This window comes from Pan troglodytes, chromosome 5 (assembly GCF_028858775.2).
Source record: "Pan troglodytes isolate AG18354 chromosome 5, NHGRI_mPanTro3-v2.0_pri, whole genome shotgun sequence".
NCBI classification, from domain to species: domain Eukaryota; kingdom Metazoa; phylum Chordata; class Mammalia; order Primates; family Hominidae; genus Pan; species Pan troglodytes.
The window spans coordinates 116330612-116351970 of NC_072403.2; the positions used below are offsets into that span (position 1 = coordinate 116330612).

The 21359-nt window shown below is 39.5% G+C and overlaps 1 protein-coding gene across 1 annotated transcript in view; it reads right to left on the bottom strand.

Annotated features, from left to right (window-relative positions):
- Positions 1 to 21359, bottom strand: part of LOC134810338 (uncharacterized) — a 113943-nt gene that overhangs the window by 75737 nt on the left and 16847 nt on the right. The window contains exon 4 of the mRNA XM_063813276.1: positions 18413 to 18472. The gene's annotated coding sequence lies outside the window, so the exon portion shown is untranslated. The remainder of the gene's footprint in view (positions 1 to 18412; positions 18473 to 21359) is intronic.

The window sequence follows — 21359 nt, forward strand, 5'->3', positions numbered from 1 at the left end:
GGTTCAGTCACATATGAACTATCCAAACCTGCGTTCAGTATTCAAAGTAATGTTACAAAACAAAATTTCAGCAAATTAGTTTAATAACATTTTAATGGAAATGTATGACTTCAGTAGCATCCCATCCAAATACCTAGAAAAGATGTTCCAATAGGCTGAGCAAGGGAGGTGGGCTTTATAGGCAAAAAGGAAGCAGAAATGGAGAATAAAAAGCAGATTGGTTATTTTTAAATTACTTCCTTTTTTTTTCTTTTTTTTTGGAGTCAGAGTCTCGCTCTGTTACCCAGGCTGGAGTGCAGTGGCACGATCTCAGCTCACTGCAACCTCTACCTCCAGGGTTCAAACAATTCTGCCTCAGCCTCCCGAGTAGCTGGGACTACAGGTGTACACCTCCACACCTGGCTAATTTTTTTGGTATTTTAGTAGAGACAGGGATTCACCGTGTTGCCCAGGCTGGTCTCGAACTCCTGAGCTCAGGGAATCTGCCTGCCTTGGCCTCCCAAAGTGCTAGGATTACAGGCATGAGCCACCGCGCCTGGCCAAGTTACTTCCTTTATAGGATTAAACTAGAGAGGACTCCCTTATCATGCCTGCTCAGGTAAGCTGGGCCCCTTCTGATGGGTTGCTATGAAGCTTCTGTTTTTTGGAAAACTGGCCTGTTTATAGTTCAGTCTGGTTGTGTGGCACCTAGCAATGAGTGACTCCATTCTGATTTAGTCTGGTCTGTTGGACCTAGTGCAGGAGCTCAGTACAAAAAAAATGCCCACCCATAAATTTCACGTAACAGTAACTTGAAATTTCTCAGAAAACGAAAAAGTTCTGGTTTTGAAATCAGTATTTCAAGGTAGGGTTAGTTTGGGACCTCATTGCCTTTGGAAATGATAACATGCTGTCATTAATAGTCTTGTTGGCCATAAACAAACACTCATAGTTCCCTTACGATTTATGCAACTGAAACAAAAAGAGGAGTGACAAGGACAGGATGTTACTGTTTTTCCTCTCATTTTGCCTCAGCACTTGGCTAATTTTATACTCACTCTGAACAGGAAAGTAAACAAACAAGTGACCAAAGAAGACTGTGGAATTACATGGCTCCTTCAAACCCAGCTCCCTAAGACCAGGTAAGTGAGGGTCCCTCAAAAAAGCAACCTGAAATTGCAGATGTGGCTCTGGACTAATTCTTTCTAAGGCCAGGATGAAACACTTTTTCCATGGAGTCTGGAGCTTCACTGTTTACAAGTGGGTTGTTTTCTCATCCAGAAGCCATCTTCACCTCTACTCACCCAGGGCTCCATCAGAATGTAATCAGAAAACTAGACTGTAGGCCAGGCGCAGTGGCTCATGCCTGTAAACCCAGCACTTGGGGACGCCGAGGCGGTCAGATCATGAGGTCAGGAGACCAAGACCATCCTGGCTAACACGGTGAAACCCTGTCTCTACTAAAAATACAAAAAATTAGCGGGGCGTGGTGGCAGGCACCTGTAGTCCCAGCTGCTCGGGAGGCTGAGGCAGGAGAATGGCGTGAACCCGGGAGGCGGAGCTTGCAGTGAGCCGAGATCGCGCCACTGCACTCCAGCCTGGGCAACAGAGCAAGACTCCATCTCAAAAAACAAAAAAAAAAAAGAAAAGAAAAGAAAAAGAAAAAAAGGACTGTACAGGACATCATGAAGTGCGATATTTTTCCAGGGGAACATTAAAGTTCTCAGGGAGTGGGTCTGTAACAAAGCACTATTGGTACTTGCCTAAAATGCATTTTAATAATAAAGCACTTTTCTTCTGTGCTGAAAGATTTCATTTTAGGCTTATTTAACCTTGGAACGATAGAACCTATTTGTAACATCCTTGACTAAGAATGGCTCTGGAATAGAAATGAGAACTGGTGGAAGTAAGAGAAGCCAGACCCGCGCAGGGCATTGCTGGCCAGAGATGCTGCTGACTTCATCTCCGTACTCAGCGAAGGCACCATCGAAATTCATCAAGAGAAGGCCAAGAGGTGTGGTTTGGCACTGTTGGTGCTCAGAATGCAACATCCCGAAGTATGGTACTTTGGCATGCTGAGTACTTTGTCCTAAGGAGATTGGCAGGCCTCAGAAGCAAGATCTCTCCGACCTTCTCCTGCTCTCCTGTCTCCCACCTGTTTTTCTCCCTCTGGAGGAAGTCACAGAAATCAGAATTCGTCCTCTGCAAGATGGGTCACAGAAACCAGAACCCCTCTCTCCCAAGGCCCGGCAAAAAATCCTAGAAAGGTCATTTCCTCTTCTCTTTTAAAGACTCTCATTCCAGAGGGGTCTTGTACCGTAACCATGAGGAAGGAATGCTACACAGAGGCCAAGAACAACCTGAAGAGGCAGGCCTTGCTGCCTCCGCCCCCAGACTATTGTCATTAGAGCGTATCTTTTGTCCAACTGCATTTCTACATGGCCTTCCACTCTCCATTGAACCTAAGCATAAGAGACAGTTTTCCCTGGGTCTCTGGGTCTTCAACTCTGAAGGACCCCCGGTCATGTAAAACTTTGATTAAATAAATGTGTTATGCTTTTCTCTGGTTAACCTGTCTTTTGTTACAAGAGTGTTGCCTGTGGCCCTGATGGGGAGGAAAGGCACCAACCCTTCCCTCCTGCAGAGCTAAACTTTGTATTCTGATTTAATCCAAACACTGTAATGCCAAAGCAAAGCTGAACCCAGGGAATTAACAGAGTATGCAGTATATGTGAGACCGAAGTGCTGGGTTAGTCTTTTGAAAATTCTCTCCTGAAAGAGAACAAAGGAGATGAAAAAGGGTGCATGTTTAGAGCTGCAGCAGGAGTCTGGACTCGCCAACCCAAAGCCCTCCTCCTTCTGAGGTTGGTTTCTAAATGATTTTGTGGCTAAAATATGACTCCTGGGTTTGTCATAAGTATGTTCAGTAGATACGTGAGGAGGATTTAACATTTGTCATTTTTGTTTGTTTGTTTAGGAATAAAAAGCCACAGCAATCTAGTTTTTGTCAAAAATGGCATGCTGTTCTGTATGGTCACTGGAGCACCTCTGCTCAAGTTTTATCATAACCCCTGAACAAGTACACAGACTGAGGCTGAATGAAGAGGAGTCAAGCTCGATCGTTTACAAGTGGGTTTGAAAGCTTTGAGATAGACCTTGGCCAGGGGCTGTTATCTTTATTGTGCAGAATGACTGAGTTCGACTTCTGGATCACTGGGTTGGGGTGATACTTTTGCAAAGAAGTCAGTAGTGCTGTCTGGGTGGAAAAAAAGACGTCCCAGCAGCTTAGCTGTTAGGTATGGGGCAACAGAAAGGAGGTGGGAGGAGATACTCATCAACTGGTGCTCATAATGGAGAAAGATAGCCTTAGATCATAAATCAGCTTGCAGCTACCACCTGTAGCTTTGAAAGGGCACCGTTGTTTCTTACTGTATCACCAGCTCATTAATACGAGTCGGCAGTCATTACAGGTGGTACAAGAGAGAACATAATTTACATGTTAAGTAGTTAATCGTGGATTCTGCAGCATTTCAACGCTCAAAGGTATGCCTTTCTAAAACACTTCAAGGGCACGGTTCAGGTTCATGTCAATACATTAAAGTTTTCTTCTGTCTATAAAATGGATGTTTGTTAAAAGATGATTTTAGTACAATTGCACAGGCTGTTTGCTGGGTGAACTTGTGACCTGTTGTCTGAAATGGAGGTGGGAACTTTTCCAATATGAACGATTATTCCCACTGACATTCTGATGAAGTTAATGGACACAATTTACTTGAAGGACCATATCTGAGGGTTCTCAGTAGGGATGAGTATGAATAATATTAACTTTTATAATGTAAAACCATAAAATCCATTAACTTTATCATCATAAATAAAATTATATTAATAGAATTTTCTTTTTTTTTTTAAATTTTATGGCCACCGGGATGATGGAGTGACTTTTCAAGCTTCGCATCTTTTCACTCTTGGTTGTCATGAACACCTGTGGGCTGCCAGCAGGGTGGAAAGAGAGGCCAGGCTTGGGGAAGAGTTTATTGACAAACCTGAATAGGGCCTGTGGTTGCATAGTTACTGTAGAGTTAGTTAGATCTGATCTGTAAATAAATACTTTCCTAAAAAAGCAAGCTCCAATAATAAACTTCTTGGCACATGGCAGAACAGAATGATTTGGAATAGCTAGTAGTTCTCTGTGGGAGGAACCAGTTCAACAGGTCCTTCCCTCCTTCAAAAGCAGATTTATCCCACCATCTGCAAGACACTCAGTGGACTTCCCCATAAAGCAGACTGTATATCTGAGAAAAATATGCCATGAGAAGGACATTCAGGACCCCTGATTATGACATTATTGGGGGCGCTGTTAAAAACATTTATTTTTCTCATTACTAAAGTAACATACTACTTTAAAGTAATATATTATTCAGCTTGAAAAAATAGGAAAAATACATATGATTCTAAAACACAACCATGATTAGCCTTTTGGTGCTTGGTTTCAAGTATTTTTCCCCTAATTAGCTTAGAATTATCTCAGAATTATCTCACACAGTTGTTTGTTACTCCAGGAACATTAAAGAAATGCTATATTCTTTAGAATTCTATTTTCAATGGAAAGTGTAGAGGAAGTAACAATACATGAGTTTTAATGAACAATATCAAGGAACTTTTAGGTGTTTGGTATATTTTCTACATGTGTAACCATTATGTGTTTTTTAATCACTATTATCATGAAATTAATGAATGCTAGATGAATCTTTAGATGTCTTGTAAGCCAAGCATAAGTGACAATTCTGCAAATATTTTCAACTATTATTTGGAATCTTACCAGAGTCTATTTATTTCCACACATCTTGTCTAAGATGTGAGGTGCACACACACATATATACTGAACACACATGCTTGCTTATTAGCACAACATCAAGGACTCTGTTGCTGCACCCATTCACAGAAGGAAAGCTGCCTGTGCTTCCCTTACTCTCTTTGTTTTCTGAAGTTGGTAGATTTCTGCCCACACTCTTTCTGCTCTGTCTCTGAGTTCATTCATTTATTTAAATCACTGAATATTGAAAGCTCAGTCAGGCACCAAGACTATCAACCTGAATAAGTATCAGCATACCCTACTTGTCTTTTGCCGCACTTCAGAAAGGTTTTGAACCAAGAAACCAGATCTTAAGCTGGTTTGAAAGACTGGTAAATTTCTTCATTTGATTTCAGGAATTTAACTTTTAATTGACTTGGTACATTACTGAGGAGGTATGAAAAGCAAGTAAGCTCACATTGATGGTTACCGTGTCCTTAGGATTTGAAAGAGTAATCTGAACTATGAAATAGTTGTGCAACTTTGCCTTATTAAGGCTTCGTTCTGTGATGGAAGCTACTTCAACTAGCTGGAGAGAGCTAGTCAGTTCTGTCTGGAAGTCAAAGCTGATGACCTTCTCATTTGTGTCCACCTGGACCAAACATCTGTGCCAACACCTGGAGGAATTCTACTTGGGATATTACAAGGGACATAGAGGGATTGATTTAAATTAGTTGGATCCATATGTAAAGAGAATTTTATTTAATTAACTGTAAAATTAACATCATCATTAAAATAATAAAACCCAACTTCTCTTCTCTAGGAGGTCATGGCCTTCCTAGCCACTTTTATGTTTCAAATAAGAAAAATGTTGAGTTAACAATTTATTTATATGGTCCGTTCAGTATAAGAACTAGGAAGATAATTTATTCATGCCTTAGACTTCTAATAGCTCCATTCCCATATATAAAGGAGTACATATCCCAATTAATACAACTTTTTGCCACATTAATTATTCTAGCAGAACACTCTAATTTTTGTGTTTAAAGAATTCACAAGCCTCTTTAAAATATCAGGAAAGATATTAATATTTAGTGAGGAATAGTATATATAGAGAGAGAGAAAGGGTTACATTAATCATTTCTCATATATATATATATATATATATATATATATATATATATATTTCAAAGCTTACAGAGTTTAAGGAATCTTCCTGAGGTCACAAAGGTCACAGCTGAGTTTTAAAACCAAGTCTGCACAGTACCAAAATCCTTGTTCTTTCTAACACACTAAATTGCCTTAAGAAAGGCAGCTCCCCTTACTGAATCCCACACCATTCCCATCCCACGAATATATTCTTTCTTTTTTCATACCACAAATTTTTATTTACCACCTATCAGCCAAACGTGATAAGTGTTGAAACCATTGTTTAACATTAATTTCAAGTAATGATCTTTATGGCTGCCATTGTTCAATAACTCAATACCAAGATTTTAATATTTGTATTTATAAAATGCTCTGGCACAATGAATTATTCATAGACAACTATGTCATCACCCAGATTTAACATAGGCAAATATTGTGCCATATCAGTTTTCTCTTATTAAAAATCAAAATATTTTGGCTCCCCTACCTCCATCTCTTTTCCTTTTCTTTTCTGTAGAGTTGGCCACTGTCGAGAAGTTCGTATGTATGATTTGCACGCCATCATGTTACATACTTTTATTACATACATAACTTTAAAGGTCCAGTTTTCTCTGTTTTTCATGACATAGACATTATCAAGTTTCCCTTTTCCTCTCACACTTTCTGCAAAACACTGGCCACCAGTTTCATTTTTGTGAAAGTCTAAAGAGTATCTATTTTCCTAGTTCTACAAACACCATTTCTCTCTATAGTGACTATGAAAGCAATGACGATTATGAGATTGGGTTTACAGAATTGGTGACTACAGTGTAGGGAGAGTGAGTAGGAGACAAGATTATAAGAAACTAACAGGCCACTGGTTTGTGTTTTGTGGTGCCATTGATGGAGACAGAAAATTTACTAGAATGGGACAGATTTTGACAGAGAGGACACAGGATTTGGAATGTCTTGAAAGTGAGGTGACTATAATGGTAACTAGAAATAGTTGAATTATGAATCATATAATGAAAGAGAACGGAAGTGTGTGTGTGTGTGTGTGTAAGGATTGTAAATTTAATTTACAGTACAACTTGAATGAAGATATAAAATGTAGTTTCTTTATTGGTCTACTTGTACTTAGAAAGTACAAGTCCTACTTTCTAAGGGGATAGTGTGGGAGTAACTAAATGGCCCATCTGACATCAAGCATTTTTCAACAACTAATTTTAATGCTCCTTTAAGATTATCTAGTCTCTCATTTCCAGCTGCCCCTCCCATAACCCTTTTGCTTTGTTATCAAGGGTGTAGGAGTGGAGTGTTCATGACTTCCCAACAGGAGAGTGAAGGGGGTCTTCAGATCCATATAGCATTCCCTGTACCATCATGGCACTGGAAGCAAAAGGCCAGTCAGCTGTCCTCTGAAGTATGGTTGACCAAGTTCTGTACATTTATACCATCTATTGACTTCTACAACTTCCATAGTCTACTTCCTGTCTGGTTCCTTTTTTGGTTTAGTCATAGCTTGGTGGCCCCTCTCTGATGACATCCCTTGCCTTGTTACTCCATGGCTGTAAGGGCCTCTGAGTCACTTCCCTGTTCTCTATCTGGCCCATCATGCCCACAGTGATCCACTCCCAGTCTCTGCTATGGGCCCATCACAGCAGGCCCCAAGGCAAGCCCTAGCTCTTAGTGACTGCACCAAGGGAGGTTTAGCAGGGCAGACTAGACTCTTCTCTCCACCTGATCATGGGGCTTTGTTTGCCTAAATATGCTAAGGCTGTTACCTGTTAGAGGTCTACATAGCAGTCTTATCCTAAAGCTCCCAATAGGGATGAGGTAAGCTTTCTGCCCCCTTAAAATAATCCCTTTTCTATTTTAAGCCTGGAGCAGGAATACCAAAACCTTACTCACTTTCTCCATTTTGCTCTTTTTTGCTTAGCAAGTCCCTAGGAGCAGAAAGGGTAATTTAAGAAAGAATAAAAAGCTCTTCCTATATGTGTGATCCTTCTCCCTGGCTCAGCCTCCTGCCTAAGCCTTGGAATAGATTAGAATAGATGGGAGCGTATTTGTTAACACCAGGAGGAGAATTCAATAATCTGATTCCTTTGTGTTTAACTCCTTTTGTTTAAAAGTAATTTAGCAAATCCACCCTTTATATATATAACTTGGCTTTCAAGCCCATTTTTATGCAAACACATAAAATACCAGCCCTCTTTTTCTTTATTTATTTATTTTGTTGTTGTTGTTAGAGAAATGCATTTTTTTGTAAAGATGGGGTCTCACTATATGGCCCAAGCTGGTCTCAAACTCCTGGGCTGAAGCGATCCCCCCACCTTGGCCTCCCAAAGTGCTGCCAGCCCTCTTTTTCTAACAGACCATAGGGAAAGAGGCTGTTGCTCCACTCACAATTAAAAATGTTTGGAGAAGCTCGTTATGTAAGAGTGACTCTCCCTCATTATCAAAGAAATGGCTTCAGCATAATTAAGATGAGAAAGAAAAGTTCATGTTTTAATGGTGAAAATCAAAGTGGCTTAGCTTAATTTTGTAACATATTTTCTTTATTGCATATAGATTTGGAATCATAGCTAAATAGTAGTTATTTATTGAACCTATACGACAAGAGAGATGAGAGTGTCTAGAGGTAGAGAAAGCCGAATGCTAAGGAACACCAACATTAGCAGCAAATAGTAGAAGAGAGGCCACGTGAAAAGCAAAAGGTGGCAGGAAAAGAAAGAAGACAATGAAAGGTGAATGGTACTATGGAAAGTTTCTAAAGGTCAGCAGTGCTACATGCTACACGAGGTCAAGTAAGGTAATAAAATCAGTCCACTGAATCTGAAAATTAAGTTATTGGCAGTTTTAGCAAGAATGGTTCTGATAAAGTGGTGGGGTCAGAAAACATTTAATAGGACTAAGGAATCAAAGAGAAGTGGAAAAGTTAATAAAGTTAAGTTTCTTTCATGAAAAGCTGTTGTTAAGAAAAAATAAATGTATATAAGCAAATGTAAGCAGAGTCTCAGGAAAGTTATTTTTAGGAAGGAAGACTGTACTTGCCAGGCTAGGTTAAGTTATTCTACAGTAATAAACAACCCCAAAATTCTGAAGCTAGATTTCTCCTATACATTACAAGTCCAATTCAGGTCAGCAGGAACCTGTTCTTTTCACCATAGCCCTTCAAGGACCCAGGAGTGTAGAGGCTGTATCACCTGAGCTCATAAAGCTTCCAGCCATCAGTGAAACTCATCACCACCACTCAACTATTACTGGCCAAAGCAAGTCACATGGCTATATACAACTTTGAGGGGAACAGGAAGTACAACCATAAATGATGAATGGATAGAAAATATCACTATTTGTGAATAGGCTTATTGTCTACTACAGGCAAGAGTGACTTGCCTAGACCAAAGTAAGGGAATCTGTAGCACTGAAGAGAGAGAGAGACTGAAGACGGACCAGAAATAGGATTAAATGAAAGAGCAACATCTTTAAAAGATGAGGGAGAGGAGAATGTGAAGCACAAGATGATGGTAGAGCTTTTATGGAAGGACTATGGTTCCTAGTCATGGGCAGGAAGCGAGGCCAGCCATCAGTGGAGGTGAGTAGTACATGCAGTTCATATTCGATAGCCTCTGTTTTTCTATCTGAAGTAGGAAGCAAGATCAATGAGTGGGTATGAGAGAGTTAGGGTCAGGGTTAGAGTAAGAGTGCAGCAAAATTAGATGAAATTTTCTAATTATTACTCTAGCAAATGGGAGAAAAGCAACTCAAGTATTGACTGCGGAATTTCTGGTTAATAGCTTGATTCTAGGAGTTTCCAATAGGAATGTTTAAAATTGCACTAATCTGATGGGTGTCTAATTTTCTCCAGAAATGAGAGAGAAGGAAGAGTAACCTAGGATGGTTGGATTATTCAACGTTTGAGGATATTCAGGGCAATGTAACAGACAGTTGCAAGGATGGGGATGTGAAAAAGCATTGGCAAGGAAGAAGCTAAGGGGATAAAGCAGAAAAGTAGTTCATCAACTGGGAGGAAAGAAAGTATTGACCAAGTTATTTTCCCTGATGAAAATTATGACTTTTTCGACTCCCTGATAAAGCAAATCCCTTGAAAATATAATGACAGCTTTTATAGGAGTCCAATTAAATCAAGTAAGATTTGCATGCTCTCTTTGGTAAACCTCCCAGAAGAGACTTCTAGCAGAACTACTCTGTCACTGGGAGTTACTACTACGGAGGTGGCTAATAAATCTACCGCTTTTGATGAACACATGAAGGTGTCAGGGGAGTCTAATATATTTTATCCAGCAGGAAAAGATGGATTCTAGTAAACTTGGTTTGCAACTTTGAAGCCATAAATCATTTTAAGAATGATCGTTAGACCTGAAGACACCAACAGAATAGAAAGCCTGGGAATAAGTTAAGAAAAAGCTTTATTAGAAGGAAGGAACAAAGATAAATGCAGATTTTTTTTTAGAATTCGCTTTATTGAAATTAATTCTGGGATGGGGGATATTACATATAGAAATATTTACTTCCCTGGTTTAAAACTCCAGATAGAGCTAGCTATTGAAAAGCTATTAAATCTAGCATGCTGACATTCAACTGCTTTATATTTACATATTCAAGAATGTGAGCATGATTTCTGTAGAGAAAATTGGAAAGGTGAAATAATTTTATGTTCTTTTTCCCATCACTTTTTTCCTTGGGTCACAGGTTATTTTCTTCACTGTTTCAATTCCAAACTCAACTACAATTGGATACACTTTTTATTATCTTCTAGCTCTTGAATTAGGAGAGGAAGTGTTATATGTGGTGATGAAAACAAACCAGAAAAAAAATTATATAAAAAGGCCAGCTTGATCTGATGCTGAAAACTTCAACCAAAAATTTAACCTATGCCTTGCTTATTCCAATAAGAATTGGATTAAGTCCAGAAACTGGTAGTTTCAATCAATTGTTTTTAGGAGGAGAGTCTATAACCTACTGGCTTGAAAATGTTCGAACTGTAAGTCTTGTAGAGATATAGCAGACTTGCCAAAATTGCATTACTGCTTCAAACCGTCACAAATTACCCTGCACTTTAAGTTTTATTACCAAGTAAGACAGCACACAAATTCATTTCCATGTCTGTTGCCAATTTAAATGAATGGCTGGCTCCTGCCAACTCAGGAAGACACCAGAGGAAATGTTGCACAGATCATTGGTGCATGGAATAAGTGATAGCAGGCCTCTTGGTCATTTAATCTCAGAGCAAAATTTATATTTTAAGTAGGCTTTAAAAATATAATGTGAATTATGCCATAGGAGGCATATAATTCAAAAAGCAACCATGTTAAATGCCTACTATGTACTCAAAACCATTCTAGATGTTGTGGATGATACAGAATTTAAAAATATAAGCTCTGTTCTCAAAGAGCTTCCTCTACAATTGATCAAAGTAAACTAACACACAGGAAAATAGTTAGAATACTATATGAGCTGAATTGTGCCTCCTCAAAATTCATTGTTGAAGTCCTAACCCCCAATATTTCCAGATGTGACCGCATTTGGAGACAGGGCTTTACAGAGGTTATTAAGTTCAAATGAGTTTATTAAGGTTGGCCCTCATCCAATATGACTGATGTCCTTATAAGAAGAAGAGATAAGGACACAGACATACACAGAGTAAAGATCATGTGAAAATATGGGGGGGAAAACAATCATCTACAAGCCAAGAGGAGAGGCCTAAGAAGAAACCAAACCAACTCTGCCAACACCTTGATCTTAGACTTCCAGCCTCCAGAATTTTCAGAGAATGAATTTCTGTTATTTAAACCACCTAGTCAGTGGTGCTTTGTTGTAATGGCCTCAGCAAACTAACGCAGATACTATGTAATTGCAAACAAATAATATGAACAACAGCAAGAATTTAGGAATTAAGATTGCACATTCATTGGTTAGTGAAGATACTCATTTGACTAAAGGAGGTTTGAATGATGAAGAATAAGACTGTAGAGATGAAGCATGGCCGAAGCATGGAAGAACTTAAAAATTTAGCAGAAGCATTTAGATTTGAAGGCTAAGTAATGACGGGTTAAAGTTTATTACTGTTGCTGTTTTACCCCATATCCCACTCCAAACAGTCTTATTAACAGGGAGGGGTCATATATTCATTTGTGACCTACCTAGACTAAGAAGTACTATTGTACTAGGTTGAGTTGAGTTAGAAATAAAACAAGTCTGGAAGCCAAAGAGCAACTAAGAAGAGAATAAGTGGGAAATGGCAAAGAATATGGAAAAGTGATGGCCTGAAGTCCCTTAGAATGGGGAGGGATAAGTCCAGAATGTGGGCTAAAATGCATAGTAGGAAAAAGGAAAGAAAGGCATTGATTTAAAAAACAAAAAAACAGAAAGAAAAAAGAAGAAAGAAAAAGAAAGGAAGGAAGGAGAAAGAAAGAAAGAAAAGAAAGAGAGAAAGAAAGAAAGAAAAAAAAAGGAAAAGTTAGAGGATAAAGCCTGGAGGACTAGAAAGTTTGAAATGTAAGACAACAAAGCATGTAAGTTGATTAAAAACAAACAGATAAAAGTTGAGAAAGTGGAAGAGAAAAATCAAATAAACTTTAGGGAGAAGGCCAACGGATGAGGAATTAGCAAGAGAAGAAGAATAGCAGGAGCCCAAGGCAGATATATGATGAAGTGACAAGCAGAAGTGATGGAAGGTGAACTGGAAGAGAAAAAGAGAGAGAAATTGGGTAAAAACTGAAAAAATTTACTAAGGGAATTTTAAGACATTGCAGGCAAATATAATAGGGAGGACAGGGGAGTGGAAAAGATAAAGAGAACTTCTAGGAAACGGGAAACATTCAACATTGCTTTTATTCTTTAGGCTTCCCCAGCATTGCCAATCTCAAATCTTAAGTAAACCATACTGTTAACAGTAGATGCGGTGCCCAGACCCATGGGCTCCTCCCCCATCCCTGGCCATAGACTTCTTAGGGTGGCTAGAAAATCTTAAGGCTTGGCTAAGTGATGCCACTTCACATTCACACTCCATGACCTCAATTGCAACATGTTGCCACTCAGCAACTTTTTATTCATTTAGTTAACTATCATCATTTTCATTGCACAAATTCCTAAAATTTCTCTCCCCACAAACCCTCAAAACCACCCCTGCATATCCTCTTACATTCTATATATTATTGTGTTTCCTCCACTTCCCTCTCTCATAATTTTATGATTTCTCCACATGATCATCTCATCATCCCAATTTCTTCTCTTCCTCGCTCTTCTTTTGGAAGGAAGGAAGGAAGAGGGGGAGGAAACGAGACATGAAAGGAGTAAGAGAGAAAAGGAAGGAAGGGAGGGAGAGATGAGTGAAGAAGGAAGGAAGGAAGGAAGGAAGGGCGGGCAGGAGGAAGGAAGGGAAGGAGGAAGGAAGGAAGGAAGGGAGGGCGGGCAGGAGGAAGGAAGGGAAGGAGGAAGGGAGGGAGGGAGGAAGGAAGGAAAATTTTTTCCCAGTCTCTCTAATGTTACTCCTTCCACACATGCCCCTTGGACCCACCCACCTTCCCCGCAACACACATATATACCTTGTTGGGTCTAGTAGCATTGTCTCCTTCCGTGTTCTATGTTTCCCTTAACTTTCCTCCCCCACAAGCGTCTGTCTTACTTAAAGCCACTTTTCTTCAAAACTTTTTGCTCTTCACAATTTTGCTGTTTAGCCTCTGCCTCTGTAACAATATGAACACTTTTACCTGTCTGTCTTTAACAAAACCCCAAAGGACTACACCTCCTGAAATTCTCTCCCTCTAGTTTCTACATCGAGATTCCTAGTTGCAAGCATTAGAAGTTAATTCTGGTGAATAATACAGAAAAAAAAAATTGTTTTTAAAAATTGAGTAGTTGACAGAATCTTTGGAAGGGCTGAAGAACCAGGTTGAGGCCAAAGCTCCCGGAAATACTGCCCCAAACCAGCTCTTAAGAACAGCCTTAGGCAACTACCATTTCGTTCACACTTCGACCACATGCAACAGTCTGAATTCCTACCACTAATTCAACTCTACTGCAAGGACAGTACTGGTACCACTTCTGACAGAGACTAAGTTTTGCAGGCACCACTGTGTGCAAAACTCCAATGCTGTTGCTTTCTCCTTTGCCAGCAAAATGGATGCACATAAACCTCTTCCTCAGCATTGCTTACTTCAGAACTGAAATCTCATACAAGTGCAATTGATTAGTGAACCCAATAGCTTCTCAGTGAAAATCAGGTGAATAACAAAAAGTATGTATCAATTACAAGAATTATAAATTAGAATCATTATTATTAACTCCTGACACACAGAACAACTTAGACTTTCTTTGCCTCCATTTGAATTACAGTCACACCCAGAGCCCAACATGTCTATGGCTCTATTACTGTTGTATACTTCCTGGATGAGCAGAGAAAATTCTATCAGCTACCAACTGGCACATATAGATTGGAATTTGTTTTTTAAACTTACGCCCAAGTCAGCTTCCTCCATGCTATGCCCATATGCTACCCCAGATGTTGTGCCTGTTTCATTTTAGAGGTTATTATGCTTGCCTTGTCTTTGCTTGCAGAACATCTATGCCTACACAATAATAATTCCTGCAGTCAGAAACATTTGAAAAGTTCTATAATAGTGAAGTGATAGTTTTTAAAATTTGCATAAGTCATATCCATTCATGGCTCATGTTTTCCTTAACATACATTCTATATTAGCATCAAACCAATGCAATAAAACTCATTAATCCAAGCCCCTCTCATTTGAAACTCAGTCCCCACTAATGACTCCTTGTTTCTGCTTCTGTTTTTTTTCTCTCACCTAGAATGCCTTTTTCATTCAACTCAAATTTATGTCTATCAGCTCCTTCCAAACTGAATTCAAGATTACCTATTCCAAAAGCCTTCTTCGATTAAACCCACCTGATTCTGATCTCTCCAGGGTGCTGTACCCTATCAAGACTCATGAACTCTGTCTGTCCTTCACTTTTGCAGTTGTGAATGTGATGCTTTTATTGGTTTTATGTCATTTTCTATGTGTATGTTTTCTCCCCAGCTAGGGAATGAGCTCCTAGGGAGAAGGGGCCACATCTTCTGCTTCCTGTATTTCCCACCCCTAGAGCCTACCTCTGAACTACCCCTTGAAGAGGTGCCCTGGACATGCCTTCAGAGAGCAAAGATATACTCAGGGTAAAGGCAGAAAGTGAAAAATGCAATCCATTCTCTTGATAATGATTTCAAACCTTAATCTTACCAACAGTAGAAATATGCCACAGGGAACTAACAACATCTCCAATGTCATCTTTAAAGATGATAAGAAGCGATGAAGCCATATATGCAGCAGGCAACAACTAAATTATTTAAACAGAAAGAAACTATGTGTAGGGATTTCAGCAGTGAATCTCTGTTGTGATCGCTGACAGGAAACTTACTACACATCTTGATGAATTGTCATAACCCGAGTTGCTAAGAGAATAAGATGTGGAATCTTTCATTCTACCAATACAAAGAAACAATGCCTCCACTTTGTGGGGCTGAAATTTTTAAAAAGCTATTTTTTTGTAAATTATCTGTTTGGCAATTTTTTATTATATATAATTTATAACTTTTTTCCAAAATAAACTCATAAAATGACGTTTTTGTGAGACAACATGAAATTTAAACTCTGAGAAGATACTTGATGATTTTAAGAATTTTTTTGTCAATTTGAGGGACTGTCGTAATGGTATCACGGTTGTATTTTAGCAAAAGTTCTCAGCTTTTAGTAACACACAACTGAAATTCTTACAGATGAAATAATGGCTGTGATTTACTTCAGATAATTAAAAATTCCTATATATACATAAGTTTAATTATTAGAACACCCTGTAAATAGATGTTGTTTTGCTTAGTTTATAAATGAAGAAATAGGTTTAGAGAAGTTGTTTCTTGCCTGAGGCCACACAGCTAGTAATTGGCAAAGTAGGAATTCAGACTGAGAACTTATTGACATTAAATTCTTCTTCTTCCTGTAGGAGACCATAGGGGAGGGTCTAGGGCTAGCAGAGAATCTCCATCTTCCTAACTCATGAATTCCATGGTTGCTCCAGACTTTGACATTTTTCAGCCAGAAGGAAGGAGGAAATAGAAGTCCACAGCAAACAATCCTCTCTAAGTGGCAAACTTAAAGATGTACTGTTACTTCTACTCACACCCCATAATCTATAGTTTATTTGCATGGCTGTTCCTAGCTGCAAGGGAGGCTGGCAGAGGTAGTCTCTCTATCTGTGCAACCACGTGCCCAGCAAAAACACAGACAGTTCCATATTCAAGAGGAAAAAGTGGAGAACTGACACTGAATAGTACTCAATAAACCTCTGGCCAATCAAGTTTCCATGTTAACCCTTGTTCCTGCGTACAGAACACACTCACCCCCTGACCCAAAGAGGTAACTCAAAACCCATTCTGACATTGCAGCCAGTTGAGAGCCCACATTCTGGGGGTGATATGCTGTCCTTCTCGTAATGTTTAGATGTACCTTGTCAATCTCTAGGGACCTATAAACCAAATGACAAGGTATCTGCTTCCCAACATCTAATAAGCAAATAAAGAGCAATGGAATAGAAAAACCATACTAATCACTCCCATATGGAAAAGGGAAGAATAGAGGATCAACCAATCATGGCAACTATCAAATCCTCCTTGATAGGAACCACAGATACTCTCTGCAACATCCATGACCTAAGTTCCTCAATTGTTCCTTTCCAGAGTCCCTTGTTTTGTTCTCTTGAAGTAACTAATTGGTCATTGCCCAGGGTCCTTGGCTTTGTTCTCTAGGACAGGGGTTGCTAAACTTTATTTGTTTTTACAGGGCCATAAAAGAAATATTTTAGACTTCATGAGCTCCATATAGTATCTGCTGCATATCTTTCCTTTTTTATTATTTTCTTTTATCTTTTATAATTTTTTCAAACTGTAAAAACCATTCTTAGCTCCCAGGCCACAGAAAATAAGACCCAGATCTATTTATTATTTATTTTTATTTTTATTTTTATTTTATCTAGTTTGAGGGCCACAGTTGGCCAACATCTGCTCTGAAGATTTTCTTTCTCCACTTTCACCACGGCCCTATACACACTGGGTGTTGGAGAATATGCTCTGCTTGAGAACTACACAATTTTTAGACTATTTCCTCTTCATACAGTTTAGGAAACCCATTAGTTGTGTTAGGTATTGAAACATCACAGAATTTCCAGGCCCATCATTGGTTACTTTGGCAATACAGTTTCCCCCAAAACATACTAGCTTTCTAATCTATTTGCTTTCCAGTCAGTTCTGTGCAAAAGTAAACACAGGCAGAGCTCTCTTCTGGGTTTTAAGCTTACCACTCTCCTCTGTCAGTCACTGACTTCTGTGTTTATTCCATCGTTCCCTTCCTCAGTTTCATGGAAGCTGTCCCATAACCATCTGAAACAATAGGCTGGCCAGTACCTTTAACCTGATCTTTCCTGCTAGAAATCCCTAGGCAACAATCTGTTTGCTTGCTGTTTGGTGGACAAAAGAAGTTGGCTTGTTTAAAACTGCTGAGTTCCCACTACTTTTAGATTGTAGGCCATAGGCAGAGAGAGCCTCTCTTAACAAATTTCTATTGCTTCCCATCTCCACCTGCAAAATGGCCAGCCCTTACTTGAACTGAGCCTTCTTATGTAGTAGTTTCTACAAAAACCAAAAAGCAGCCAAAACGCAACATACTACCTTTTCTAGTCACTTCTCCTAGAACCATCAGCTGCAGAGGCAGGTGATCTGCCTTCCAAAGTACCACAGGAGAGTTTTGCCTTTCAAAAAAAAATAGTTCTATAATTAAAAGAGCAGTTAAAAAGGATTCCATTGATGTGCATCACAAAACACCTGAAGATCAGGTAACTTCCTGGTAGAAGACTTGGAGTTTCATACAGTGAAGAGAAGAGAGGCTATGTGTAGGCTATGTGTTCTTGTGATTTGGTTCAGATAAAAGTGTTTCTCTGTCAGTGCTACAGAATTAATGGTTTGAATGTTTGTGTTTACCCCAAAATTTATGTTGAAACTTAATCCCCAATGCAAAAGTATAAGAAAAGAGGCCTTTAGGAGATAATTAGGCCATGAGGACTTTATTCTAATCAACGAAGTTAGTGCCTTATAAAAAGGCTGGAGATAAATAGCTAGACCCTTTTATGCCCTTCTGTCCCTTCTACCATGTAAGGACACAGCATCCATCTTCTTCTCCAAAGGACACAGCAACAAGTCACCATCTTAAAAGCAGAGAGACACTGAACCTCTTGGCACCTTGATCCTGGACTTCCATCCCCCAGTTCCTCCAGAACTGTGAGAAATAAATTTCTATTATTTATAAATTGCTCAGTCTTAGGTATTTTGTTATTGCAACAGGGACAGACTGAAATAGATTGGAAGTCTGTTGTTTTTTGTTTTTTCACGCCTCTTGTTCAGGATCGTTGGTGCAAACCCATTCCTACAACTCTAAGAACAGTACTTACCCATTTTTGCAAGACTTTTAGTTGTTCTTTAGGTGAGCTTCCTGAGTCATGGAAGATAACCTAAAGAGAGAAGCAGAGAAGGGGGCAAGGTTCAAGACCAAGGGAGAAACTGCAGACCACTTATCATGCCTGCTTTAGTTCCTTTATATACCGAATGTTTTGCCACAGCTTAGCAAGCACTTGTAGCCACACATTATGAATGTTATATGTCTGGCCTACTATTAACACTTGTTCCAGGAAAAAGTGGAAGGACCACAAGGTTTTTGTACAGGATATAATATCATGAGATCCATCCCTTAGCAAAATAAGTGTGGACCCTGGGAAGAGGATAAACAGAAATGGAGAAAGAAGAATTTTCAAAAAACACCTGAAATAAGATGAAGGCAGGAGGAGCAGAAAAGAGAGAGATGGGGCCAGGCGCAGTGGCTCAAGCCTGTAATCCCAGCACTTTGGGAGGTCGAGGCGGGCGGATCACGAAATCAGGAGATCGAGACCATCCTGGCTAACACAGTGAAACCCCGACTCTACTAAAAATACAAAAAAATTAGCCGGGCGTGGTGGCGGGCACCTGTAGTCCCAGCTACTCGAGAGGCTGAGGCAGAAGAATGGCATGAACCCAGGAGGTGGAGCTTACAGTGAGCCAAGATCGCGCCACTGCACTCCAGCCTGGGCGACAGAGCAAGACTCTGTCTTAAAAAAAAAAAAAAAGAAAAGAGAGAGATGGATATGAGATAAGAAAAAACAGAACAAGCAGAGTTTGAAAATCAAGTCAATTTTTTAGGCAAAGTGGACATACTTTGCCTGGGTAACAGAAAGGACAAGGTACCATTAAGAGAAACAGTAAGGGCAAGGTACCAGATAGAAATTACTTTACGGAGAAGAAAAGGAGTTCTAGTTTGGAAACAGTAAGGTTAAATTGCTAGTGAGCAACCTAGAAACAGATGTTGAGCACACAGCTTTAAATAAAATTCTAAAATTCATGAAGTAAGCAAAGGTGAGCAATAGAGATTGAGAAGCCATATGAAAGGAGATGATGTCTGCTGTTATGAAAGTAAATAAGATTTCTGAAAGAAAGATAAGTGAAAGAAGATGGCCCTGAAAAACGCTTACATTTGGATAAAAAATTATTGTGGTATATGGATAGAATAGAATACCACTAGGCAGTAAAAAGGAATGAACTACTAACACACGGGATAACTTGGATGAATTGCAAAATAAGTATGCTGACTGGAAGAATCCAAAGAAAAAAAGAGTACATAGGTATGATTCCATTTATATAAAATTCTACAAAAGGCACACAAATCTGCAGTGACAGAAAGCAGATCTGTGCTTGGCCAGGGTGGGGGAAAATGGACCACAAAAGGCACAAGGGAAACTTTTGAGATGATGGACATGTTCCCTATCATTTCTTGACCTTTTGGCTAAGATCAAGTGTGAAAATGTTCTCTAGTGGGATTGTAGTGGTGGCTACCCAGGTATACACATTTGCCAAAACTCATAGAACTGTACAATTTAAACAGGAACACTTCGTTATATGTAATTTATACCTCAACAAAATTCACTTAAAAGAAATAAAAGCTTATATTTAGTGGTTATAAGGAGGAAAAAAAGGACAGAAAGGATTTCAAAAGGAAGTGTTCTGTTGAATTAAGTTTAGCCTAAAGCTGTTTCCTTACATATTTTAAGTTCAACCTAAAGATTTCTCCCTACATAATGAACCGTACCTAACTGGATGTGTAAACAGACTGTAACCTACTCTTGCGCCAATCATCGAGTTTCAACCACTCACAAGTGGCCATCTGTTCAAACTGTGTTCAAATAAGGCAAACACTGAGCTGTCACCTATATGGCAGTTTCTGTTCCTCAATTCCACTTTCTGTACATCACTTTTCTTTTTCTGTCCATAAATCTTCTTCCACCGTGATATGGTTTAGCTGTGTCCTCACCCAAATCTCATCTTGAATTATAGCTCCCACAATTCCCATGTGTCATGGGAGGGACCCAGTGAGAGGCAACGGAATCAGAGGGGGGAGTCTTTCCCATGCTGTTCTAACAATAGTGAGTGAGTCTCACGAGATCTGATGGTTTTATAAAAGGGAGTTCCCCTGCACAAGTTCTCTCTTGCCTGCCACCAGGTAAGACATGCCTTTCACCTTCTGCCATGATTGTGAGGCCTCCCCAGCCATGTGGAACTGTGAGTCCATTGAACCTCTTTTTCTTTATAAATTACCCAAGCTCAAGTATGTCTTTATCAGCAGCCTGAGAACAGACTAATATACCCCACATGGCTGCACTGGGTGTCTCTGAGCCTACTCTGGCTCAGGAGGCTGCCAGATTCATGAATCTTTCTTTGCTCAATTAAACTCTGTTAAATTTAATTTGTCTAAGGTTGTTCTTTTATCAATTCAGAGAGGCAAGGGGTCAGGTTGGGGTTGATAGATGCCAAAGAAAAGATACAGCCGGGCATGGTGGCTCACACCTGTAATCCCAGCACTTTGGGAGGCTGAGGTGCGTGTATCACCTGAGGTCAGGAGTTTGAGACTAGCCTGGCAAACATGGTGAAACCCCATCTCTACAAAAAATACAAAAATTAGCTGGAAGTGGTGGTGCATGCCTGTAATCCCAGCTACTAGGGAGGCTGAGACAGGAGAATTGCTTGAACCTGGGAGGTGGAGGTTGCAGTGAGCCAAGATTGCGCCACTGCTCTCCAGCCTAGGAAACAGAGTGAGACTCTGTCTCAAAAAAAAAAAAAAAAAAAAAAAAGTGTAAGCAGCTTCATTGAAGGTGATCCCACATAGGGAGGAGGAGATGAGAATCAAGAACCAGATGGGGCAATCAGAGGTCCACTTTTGACTGCCAGAAGATTTGTTTTAATAGAGAGGGTAGAGGAAGAATCTAGATTTCAAGGAGCTAAAAGTTAATTGGTGGTGAAGAAATAAAGGAAATG